General features: G+C 32.1%; 1 pseudogene; it reads right to left on the reverse strand.

The window, feature by feature from the left end:
• LOC149527049 (casein kinase 1-like protein 6) overlaps nt 1–549 on the reverse strand; it is a 1607-nt pseudogene extending 1058 nt beyond the window's left edge.
• Nucleotides 550–12575: the final 12026 nt, after the last annotated feature.

Here is a 12575-nt window from a genome sequence, read left to right on the forward strand (position 1 = left end):
TATGAATACAAGTAAATATAAGGGAATGATTCATACCTTGCATTCGATTGAACAGTACTTTGATTTTGAACTTTGCAATTCACATTCACATAGTTCACACTCTTTGCTACTTTATAGCCACTCTTATTACTACTACTTCCATGTTGCTTTTCTTGTGACTCTCTATCAATGTAAACAATTGGATCAAGATTCTTGATATTATCATATTCAATATCAGAAAAGTAAAACAAATCTTTTATTATCGAAATATTAATTCCTAATATTTGGTACGTGAATTTGAACACTTGAAAAGAACAAAAAAATTATCGAATAATTAAGCACCAAGAATGCAATGGGGAAACTACTTACTTGAAGCACTTGTTGACCTTGATGATCAAGTGAGTAGTTCTTGCAACTTTCACAGAAGACAAAACCCAGCATGCAATCTTTGCAGAGGAAAGATTGTTGCCTTGTGCTTGATTGACATGGGCAAGATTGTTGAAACGTTGGCTTTTCTTGCAGCAATGCCATTAACCAAGACAAATCAACCAGGGCTGCCAAGGTTGTCATGATTCTCCTCTTTGCTTTTTCAATGTATTAGGGGCTAGTTTTGTTCTATTAATTACTCACTCTATGAATAATCAATTGACAAGAAATCTAGGTAAAATCAAAGTGATTCTCGGGAAAGTAAGGTTTATTGTGCCTACCTGTTACTCAAGAAAACTCACCGTACACAACTAAAATTTAGGCCAATTTATATCAAATTAGCCCATTAATAACCCAACATTGGAACCCCAGTTACTTTTCCTATCAACCTGATTTTGGCCGAATTAGACTCAAAAACCAAGTTGAAGGCCCAATATCATGCATAGTCTCTTCTTCATACGTCACTGTCTTCATGGCATGCAATTAAATTCTAATTTTGCATAGACCTAACTTTAAAAGGTGTTTATAAAGAACCTGTTATTATAAACTCTGAATAACATATTTCATTAGGTTATTTTAGCTATAAATTCAGCAAATAACACACTTTGTAAAATGCAAACTCTTTAAATATATTTGATCTGTTTTGATACAAGCTGCATCATATACACCACTAAAGTATCAAAATTTTTAATTTATTTAATCCAACCAAACCAAACCGATCCAACCTATCAAATCATTTATCTTTAATCAAATGCATGTGGGAAACTTTCTAGTTATGGCATTTTTCTCGCTTAGGTTGGCCTACTCTTTCTAGCTAACCCCAAAGAGATACCTGTTTTGAAAGAGCGAACCAACATTTGTTTAGCTAATGATGACAATATGTATACTTTTTTAGCAAATGATGACAACATTGAAAGGAAGATCTCACCCATCAAATAAAATCCACCTTTTTGTTTTTAATTAATTAATTATTTATTATTTTTACAAAATAAGGTTGTGATTATATATACTTATATTATGATTAGAATATCACAATAAGATACTTTGATTTTTTTTCATAATATTATTAAAATATTTTATAAAATTTGATTAAGCTTTTGTGCAAAAATTATTAAATAGTATTTTAAAAATTAAGCTTTTGTGATTCAGCGCCGCCTGCATTAATAACCACAGGGACATCCATTGCGGGGAGCATCATTATTATGTAGGTGAAAACAAAAAGCAAAAGACAACCGTCTTGCGTCGTGATAAATAATTATTTTTATAACCGTTTTAAAATCTAATAAACTTTGATTTAGCACGTGAGACTAGGTTATCATTGTCCTAAGATACGATGTTGCCAATAACACGATTCATATTTGATTAAAACAATATTTTATGGCATGACACGATATTATAGAACGATCATTAAAAAAAAAAAAAACCCTTACGAAAGAAAGGGTGTTAGCCATGACAGTGCATTATTAGTTGGGGCCAACAAAAAGCTGATGTTGATTTATTTGCATGCATTTTGCCTTAATTTGCTACCACTTTTATACACAACCATGCACTGTACCAATGGTAGTACAACCATATCAACAAATCCTTTATTCCCCTCTTTGTGTTTGTAAAGAAACAGAAATGGTGATATGCGCTTTGCATTCATGTGCAAATAAGATAAAATAAACTTAAAAAAATATTCAAACATTCGATTCATGTATGATTACGTATGTCAAATTTAAATTAAAATTTATTTGATGATAGACACCTCCATATCTGTTCCTTATCATACCTTAGGATGTCAGCAAGCTTTTTGTTCAGTCTACATAACACAGATGCACTTGCTTAATTGTGAAATTAAGTTAAAAGGGTTGGAAAAAAGCTGGGTTTTTGAAAAAAAAAAACACTACTAGGTCTTCTTTTCACAGCTTCTGAAGATTTCATCCAGGAAAAAGCAAATATAAGATGGAAGTTAAAACAGAGATTAGATTATTTTTAGACCTTTTTATTTAAATATAAGATGTATAATTTTGTCAAAACCTAATTTTAATGGGAGAGGAAGAAGAAGAGAAGAAAATCAAAGATGGGGTTGGATAGAGAAGAATTTTTTTTAACCTAATTTAAATAAATGTGTTTTGTGTTAAATTGTATATTTCATTAAAAGAATTTTTAAGTATATTTCTTTCTCATAAAAACACCCTTCCTATGCTAAATTACTATCGTGTTCTAATAGAGATAATTACTATCTTGATTATGATTTATGACAATATTCTTTAAGCTTTTTAATTTCCATAATTCTAGCTAAATTCTTCTTGTTCTAATTGGAATATTATTTTTAGCATTTTATTGACTTCTTCCACTTGAAATAATTAGAAGAAAGAAATTAAATATACCCATTTTATGTTAATTCGGAACAAGGATTAATTTAGGGTTCCAAAAATTAGTCCCAGAAGTAAGAATAATGGGCTCATTACCTCCATTCAATTACTGAGCATAGTACAGTATTCCAATATACATCATTGTATGTTCGCTTAACCATAATGAGGTGCACAGTACAAAATTAAGACCTTTGAATTGATTTTAAATTTTTTAAATTACTTAAAAAGTAATAACAAAATTAGATTATGATATGTTAATTATGTTCTGCTAGTGCTTAAGATCTTATAAGTTGCTTAAAATATGCAACTACTTAGCCAATTCTAATCTAAGTAATATTTCGAGGCAGACAAAGCCAGTATTCTCGATGGGATGGTGGACCCTGTTTGCTTTAGTTTTGTGAACTAAGAAGGGGACAGAATAAGCTTTGGTGGGGTCTGCTGCTTGATTTCACTGTAACTGTTCTTTAAACAGACCCCTGCTTAAGAGACAATAAGCAGTTCTGCACTGCAATCTTATGAAGAAAGAAAATGGCCAGGCCAAGTACTGTGTCGTTTTACATCAACTGTGCTTCTACTAAAGAACCCTCCTCCTCTAACGAATTCCTTAATCCTTGTGCTGCATGCTGAGAACAACTTCAACACAAGAGCAACCGACTACCTTCCTTGCTTTCCCCTCAGAATCTATCTTACATTGTGATCGATCTGCACAGAGTGCCCTTGACTAGAGGTAGAACGCAAGTCTTGATACAGTTGTATAAACCCATTATGAGTTTGTCATCATGGGAAAGGTGGGCAAGAAGCATCAAGGATGGACCCAACTTCCATGCATGCAGCATGCGTGTGAGATAGAAAGGGGATAGAGATCTCCTGCTACACTGGAAATGCGTGCTGATCTACACTGGAAAAAGAGTCTATGGCTTTCGACAAGGCTTACCCTATATTGATTTCACTTACAAATTCTTGAGGGAAACAGTTGATTGCCTATGAGGGAAAGTGAAAAAGGGTAGAGAGAGGATAAAAAGAGAGGCCAAAGAATAAACAAATCCTTTGATCCCCTTTTCTGTTCCAGGAGAAACAGACATGGCGATATTAGTCACTACAGTGCAGATTATATTAACATTTATAAATACTTTGCTTTTCATAAATGGCATAAAGAGAGGGAAGAAGAAGACTCGGAATAGCATTAGCTTGCCTCCTGTTTATTAGAATGACTCTTGATGTGTTTCCTCGGTTAGAGTGCAGATGCCAAGGTGCACGTGCGTAACCACGGCAGCTGTTAAAAGCGTTTAAATTACACGAGGTTCGATTAAAGTTTGACACTTGTAACATAGAGACTAAAGTTATGTTTACATTTGTGAAGTTGTATCGAATTGTAAAGCTTTAACAGACTTAATTACTTATACGTAGGAGTACTATAACTCATTGTTAGAATATAATGTTTGCCAATGCGCATCCGAGAATTGCTTTCGGCAATGACTAATGATCCACAGGTTCTTCAATGAGGCACTTGAATGTCGTGGCAACAGCTGTCCTGTATACTCCTATTCAAAAAGGGGCGCAAACCTGTCTTTTGTCAAATGGTTCACTCCCTTTTATATATGGGCTTGGTATCAACATATTCATGCAAATATTGGTTCTTTGTAACCTAAGTATCTTTCAAATTAAGTACGCCATGATGAAGCTCGTCCTTGAGAAAATTATTAGTACCATAAAGGATAAAGAGAGGTTGAGGATTAGCAGTAAAGACGGCAACCTCGATCTGCTCACCAAAGGAAGCAGTGAGTTGCGAGTTCAGAGTGAAAATGGGGAGCTTGACTTGGAGTTAACCCATGTTGATGGGGATTCATGTATCATTCGTGGTAAAGGGTGGCGAGATTTCATTGGCAACTATCACCTTGGTGCTACATTGACAATTTACATTGACGATGATGGGAAATACAAGATCCAAGTGCGCAACCATTGATCAGGCCCTTGTCATGTTGTGGTATGCAATCTTCTTGGATATATAATGGACTTTGAATCTATCAGACATCTTGTATTTGTGAAGGTCTTTTGTTGAATCTTAAGTGCTTGATTCTCTTTATAAGCCTGTGCTTTTATGTGTTTGTTAGTTTCTTTGCATCCCAAAAAGTAAGGGTAGTTTGCGCAAGCTCTTAATTATCCATAGTTGCTTTTATGTGTTTGTTAGTTTCTTTGTATATTCCTCCTCTTTAACAAGACGTTTTCTTTTTCTTTTCTCCTGATTTGGATTTCCACTGGAAAAAGAGGGATGAACAATGCTAACAATTCTTAGCCATGCTGCTTTTATGCCGACAGTGGGTTTTTGGAATCAATATCTTAGCCAAGAACACTATTGTAGAACTTCCGTTCCACATTGGAATCAATGTCTTTGATATTGAACAACAAATCCAGCTTCACCCTCTTTTTTGATTCAGCAAGCTACCCAAGATATAGAGTAATGTTGCTGGTTTCTTCCATCATTTCTTCAATAAACATTACTAGTAATCAGGATGCGGAAAGCAGGGCATATTCTTTAAACCATGACCAGTTGTTTGCTGTCGGTCAGAATTAAGAATGCTTGTCTGCAACTTGTGCTTAACCCTTTACAAAAGGAGACAGACTATCCTGACTAAGTCAGTCTTAACACTCTGTTATCAACCTGGCAGAGAAAGAAACATAGCCAGACGCATCAACCTATCACTATACCAACATTCACATAAGCCTATTCATTCTCAGCGATACATCCCAATATGCTTCAAAGAATTACCAACCAGAACAGAACAAGTAAGGAAGAGAAACAATATCATTTATATGTTTCCTTTTCTTCCAAATCCTTACTCTCAAAAGCATCAGCTCCAGACACGCCATTCAACCCACAGCAGGAGGCCCAACCTGTCAAGATAACACAACTCAACCACCATCAAGAAGGAATTATTGTATCAGAACCGGTAGCTCCTTATCCATCACAAACAGCCATTAATTGATTAAGGGAAATATTGGATCAGATCATTCCTTCGATCCACTCCCAATTTGGTGAGATTGTCCTCCATATCATTACCAGACATTGGCATAATCGGTATCCATTGATTAAAGGTCATTACTGTATCCAGCACGTGCAAGATAGAGACCCACATTTGGGGTGGGTAATCAGTGTTGACACTTGCACTATAGCATGGAAGACCCGATCATGTCACTTTTTCTAAAGCGTCAGATTCTAAAACAAAAAAAGAGAGAACGCTGATCGAAAATGATGTTTGGATTTATGTAATGTTTTAAGTTCTAAAACAAACATGAGACAGAATGGTGATCGTTTGGTACAATGTCTTCCCTTCCAAACCCCTACGTAAAGTACACAAAAGTAAACTGTAAATCAAATATTTGTGTCATGTTCATCATACAAGGAACATAATTTCCCAAAAAATATTTCTAAGTATAATTATAACCTTATTAGAGTAAATAATTAGTATGTTATTGTGCACCCGAACATTTCTCTTCAGTCTATCCCCCCGCGGTCATCGTGCCCCAGGGGGCCTCTCGGGATCCTGTGCTGCGTACCTATAACGATGGCAATCGGTTGTCTCGCTCGTCTCCCTTCCGTCTAGGGCCCTCAGGGGCCGCTGGGCGGACCAGATCGCGCCCCGTGTCCCAAGCGTGCCCGCCGTCCGGCGCGGCCGACTCATTACTTGATACACGATCTCTTTAGTTAAAAAAATAGAATTTGAATCTTTTTTTTTAATTAAAAAAAAAAAACAAAGCTTATCACTATAAACCATGTAGCTTAATAGATGCACGAATTTATATCACGACCAAGACAGGAAATGCCCTACTTTTTTTGCATTTACTATTCACATCTCACTCTTTTTTTTCTTTTCTCTCCTTACTTTTCTTTCGATCTTATATCCTCTCTTGATCTCCTCTTTCTCTTTTTCCTTTTGTCTTCCTCTCTACCTTTATTAAATATTATATTAATAAATCTTTTTTATATTAAAGAAATAAAATAAAATAAGAAAAGATTGGAAGGAAATCTCGATGGGCAAAAACATCTCTTTATCTTTATTAGTTTCGAATTTGCACGTCCACCCAAAGTTTCCTACGTGGTTACTCATTGCATGTGGTACGACAAAGTTCGCCATTCATGCTTGACTTTATTTCAATAATGCCACCCAAAAGTTTCCCAACGTGGTTGGTAAATTACATATTGGTACAAGAATGTTTCTCTTTTCGTACCTATCTAAGCTATATGTGGAAAATAATCACCTAAGAGGATCTTTGGTTGACAGTTGCACAAGATTCTTAATTGATTATATATATATATATATATATATTCTATTTTTAATCAAATATGAGTTTTATATTTATGTTTATTAATTTTTTAAGAAACAAAATATAAATTTAGGTAAAATATTTGAAAAGTTTATGTATTAGTGTATTTTTTAAAATTTAGTCTCTTTACTTAAAATCGTAATATTTTAATTTTTTAATTTTAAAAATTATTTCAATTTAATCCTCTTAATATATTTAGTCCAAATTGACTATTACAGTGCTGACATGGCACTGATGTGACACTAAATGTTTAATATTTTTAATCCAAATTGATTGTTACTGACATGGCATTGATGTGACACCAAATACTGATATGGCATATAAAAAGGTTTTGGATGTTGATATATAGTGTCACATCAACATGCCAAGCATGACATGGCATTGCCATATTACACTTCAAGGTTGGGTCGATGATATGGCACTATCACATCATCTTATGGATATGAATTGCCAAATGGAACTCTTATATGTTGACACGTGACAATTTATTCTTCAAAAGAAGCACTTGTTAAGATTTGAACCCCTGGACCTCTAACAAATAAACCAATATCTTTACCATCACACTTAAACTTTTACATTTAATAATATCTTGCTTGAATTTCTAATATTCTTTTCTTCTCTCTTTTGCTTCCTTACTTTTTTCTTTCTTTCTATAAAATTACATCGTTTTGGAACTTTCTTCCTTTTTTTGTCATTTTCTTATAAAACTACGTAGTTTAAGAAGAAGTTTCCAAAGGATTTTTATAGTTATGGTCTTTTAGAGTATAAGAAGGCTCCAAAATGGTGTAGTTTTATGAAAAGAAAGACAAAAATAAGAAAAAAAAAAGAAGAAAGAAGAAAAAAAATTCAAGCAAGATATTATTAGAAGTAAGAGTTTAGTGTGATGATAAAGACATTGTTTTATTTATTAGAGGTTCTGGGTTCAATTCTTAACAAGTGCATTTTTAGAAAAATAAATTGTCACGTGTCAACATATAAAAGTGCCTCATGGCAACCTCTTAACATGCCACATCAGCATGCCAGGATGACGCGACACTACTACATCAGCACCCAAAACCCCTTTATATGCCACGTTAGCATCTGACGCCACGTCAGTACGATAATGGTCAATTTGGATGAAAAATGTTAAAGAGATTAAACTGAAGTAATTCTAAAAATTAAAAAATTAAAATATTACGATTTTGAGTAGATGGACTAAATTAAAAAAAATACCCTAATAGGGGTACTTCCCAAGTATTTTGACCTTTCTCTTTTCATACCTATCTAAGCTATATATGGAAAATCATCACCTAAGAGGCTCTTTGGTTGACATTGCACAAGAATCTTAATTGATTTTATTTATATATATATTAAATTACACTTGATGTTATATTTTTATATATTTATTCAATTTTTAATCAAATATGATTTTTATATTTGTATTTAATAATTTTTTAAGAAGCAAAATATAAACTTGGGCAAAAAAGGAAAATGAAACGAAAATAAATTTTACGAAAAGTTAAATTAACTTTCATATTAAAATCCAAGTTTTTAAGTATATATTTCATGAAAAAGATTTAAGTATTTTTCCTTTTTTTAATAATGCATCCTTTCATATCATTCTCCTTTTTTCATTTTAATGCCAAAATTTTAGGTTTATAGTGGGCAAATCTATAGTTTTACTAAGCATCATATTGGTCGAAAAAAAAGGTCTCACATCAGTGACTCTTTTACATAAAAAGGAGAGAGATTTACTCTTTGGTATGGACCTACCTTGACATTTCTCAATATCTTTCATAGGGGTCTCATATCAATGACTCTTTTATACATATATATAGAAGAGAGATTCACTTTGGTTCGAGCCTACCTCAACTCTAGTATTTTTCATGGGAATTTCACATCAATGAAGAGGGATAGATTTTGATACTGCTTATCGTGAGCTCACATTTTTCAATTCAAAAAACATATTTATTAAGTGAAAAAAGGCTTTTACTTATAAGTCCAAAACGCATCCCATTTGATATGAGACCCATGACATGTAGAATTGATTGAAACCCTAAAAATATATGATAAAATACAAAAACTTCTTTCAATACACTTCTAAAGTATTCTTTTGGTTCCTTTCTTTCAAAATTCATTGTTAGTTCATTTTTATTTATTACCATTACTCACCTATTATTTACATATATAAAAAGTCATAATTACTCTAAAAAATATCTAAAAATATCATAATCTAATTAAATTAAATAATAATGAAAATATTGTTTTATTCAATCTTTATCAACTTAAAATATAAATAATATCACAATCTAATTTAATTGAATAAAAATGAAAATATTTTTTATTTAACATTTAAAAACTTAAAAAATAAAAAGGAAACATATAGTGATGAAATAAAAGGAAAACTTAAAAGAAAGAATAAATTATTTATGATTATTTTATTAAAAATTCAAAAAACCCTTGAAATTTGGAAGGGAAAAAAAGTAAAAAAGGTAAAAATGTTACATATTTGTGTTATCATATAACAGTAATATGCCACATCATCATCTATTGATATATGTCAATATGTCACATCAGTACGTGGTATTTTAACAAAATTAATTATTAGTTATAAAAATTCATTTGACTTAAAATAAAAATAAAAAAACTGAATTGAATGTAATAAAAAATAACAACTTATTTAATTTTTTTTTGAATAATTTAAAAGTTTTCTAAGATATTATGTTTAAAACAAAAGAAATGATAAAAGACATGAAATCCACAATAAACATTTGGGCCAACTTAACCCAATCCAACCCACTAAGACCCAACATTCAAAGCCCATTTACTTATTTTTCACAACCCAAATTAAAGGCCCAATATGCATGGTTTGTCCGTGTTTTGACAACCCGACTTCGTAGTATATATTTTAAATCTAAATTTGACAAATATCTAATTTTAGGTGCTTATAAAGAACTTGTCATAAAACTCTCAATAATATATTGTTGGTTTGTTCATTAGGATTTTTTTAGCTATGAATTTAGTGAATAACACACTTAAAAGGCATAACTTTTTAAATACCTTCATTTATAAGTAAACTATGTTTTTAATTTGTCGAATAATCCTTAATCGACATGGATATGATTCATAGCTTCTCATTTTGGTTCTGTACGTCATCCTTGTTCAACTATTTTTTTCTTGTCATCTATTTTCTTTATCATATCATATCATTTACTATAATTGTTAATCGGGTGGTACAAAATTTATTCTCAATTTCCATATAAAAGAATAAATACATACACACACATATACACCAAAAGTTTTAGAATCTTATAGTATTACTTCTACAATAACTTTTTGGTCTAGTGAGACGTTCCTACAGCACTTACTCAATAATTAATTTTAGTAACTTATAGGTTAAAATAAAATCTATTATAATAGAATTATTCTCAACTCCACTATCACATTCGACTAACATCTTGTTTGTTTCTTCAAAGATGAAATTTTGACTTCGTCACTCATTTTGTTGAATCTTACGTGTAAAGGTCTCTTTTATAATAGCAGATTTAATGATTGTCAAATAAATCTTTATTTGACATAGATGATTTAGGGTTTTTCGTATTGGTTTTGTATTCAGAATTGTGATATCTCTAGTAATCATTAACATATAAAATTAAATTTTTGCATGCATTTGCAACCCTAAACCCTAAATCATTATTTTTAAATTAATTCCAATTTAAAAGTAATCACTTACTTTTTATCCTCCATTATTTGAAAGCCTTCCTCTGTTTGAAGAAAAGAAAAGAGAAAGCTTTTAATGGGCCTTATAACTATTCTTCCCTAATAGTCAAAACTTAAACCCATTATAGTTTTTCATTTTTTTTTTAAGAAGGAAGTTAGAAGTGAAATAAAAAAGAAGTAATTTTTTTATTAGGAATAGAAAATGATGGACTTGAAATATAATGTTTTTATTTTAATGCAAAAAAGGGAGATTAGAGAAAAAATTACATAACATTAATTTAATAAAAATATAGATAAGGTTATATATTACACACATTATTTATTTGTTAACCTATTTAATAAAAAATAGTTTGAGTATTATGCATTGAAAAAAAATCTCTACATATACCTTGTAGCATGTTGAGATTAGAGCAAGTGTAATCTTGAGAAGAAAATTATAAAGAGTGGGGGAGAGAAACATAGTTAAAGTACTCTTTTCCCAACCATTGAAAGAATGTAAAATCCCTTCAATACATTATTCCTTGAATAGATGAACTTGGCATAGTTGCAGAAAACTATGGAAAATCTAGGAAAAAGGAAACTTTGGTGGTGATGGTGCTCTTGGGTTTTTTCATCTGTTTCTTGTTTAGAAGTTCCACCTGCAGCTTATTCATCATAGGAAGTAATAATCGAATTGGTCTGTTTCTCAACCTACAAAAGAATCCAATTGAAAAAAGGAAATACAGTAAAGAGAAATATGAATACAAGTAAATATAAGGGAATGATTCATACCTTGCATTCGATTGAGCAATACTTTGATGTTGAACTTTGTAATTCACATTCACATACTTCACACTCTTTTCTACCTTTGTAGCCACTCTTACTACTATTACTACTTCCACTACTTCCATGCTGTTTTTCTTGTATCTTTCTATCAATGTAAACAATCCAACCATAATTCTCGATATTATCATATTCGATATCAGATAAGTAGAACAAATCTTGTATTACTGAAACCCTAATTCCTAATCGTTGATACACAAATTTAAACACCTGAAAAGGAAACAAAAACGAATAATTATCGAATCATTAAAAATCAAAGAATACAGTTCTAAAGGTGGGGAAACTACTTACTTGAAGAACTTGGTGATCTCGATGATCAAGAGAGTAGTTCTTGCAACTTTCACAAAACAAAAAACCCAGCATGCAATCTTTGCAGAAGAAAGATTGTTGCGTTGTGCTTGGTTGACATGGGCAAGATTGATGGAACTTTGGTTTTTCTTGCAGCAATGCCATTAACCAAGACAAATCAACCAGGGCTGACAAGGATGCCATGATTCACCCTTTTGCTTTTCCAGTGTATTAGGGGCTAGTTTTGTTCTATCAATTACTCACCCTATGAATAATCGATTGACAAGAATTCTAGGTAAAAACAAAGACAAGGGATTCTGGGGAAAGTAGGGTTTTATTGTATCTACTTGTTATTCAAGAAAACCTACCATCCACGCAGCTAAAATTTGGGCCAATTTCGGTCAAATTAACCCATTAAGCTCCAAAATTCGAAGCCCAATTAGATGTCCATCAACCTGATTTGGAGCAAATTACTCATAGCCCAATTTAAAGGCCCAATATTATGGCAGAAGCTGTTTGACATTCATCGGCTGCTTAAAGCTGAGCCGACTAAACCCAAACCGGCCTTTGATTGTGATAGACTGAGTCCCAACACAGAAATCCAAGTAGAGCCATAACAAATGTTATCCACAGCTAACCACCCCCGAAAACGAAGGTAAAACCTTTCAACTGGAAACTGGA

The sequence above is a fragment of the Theobroma umbraticum genome, unplaced genomic scaffold (assembly GCF_002168275.2).
Source record: "Theobroma umbraticum cultivar Fairchild unplaced genomic scaffold, ASM216827v3 scaffold_67.0, whole genome shotgun sequence".
Taxonomy (NCBI): Eukaryota; Viridiplantae; Streptophyta; class Magnoliopsida; order Malvales; family Malvaceae; genus Theobroma; species Theobroma umbraticum.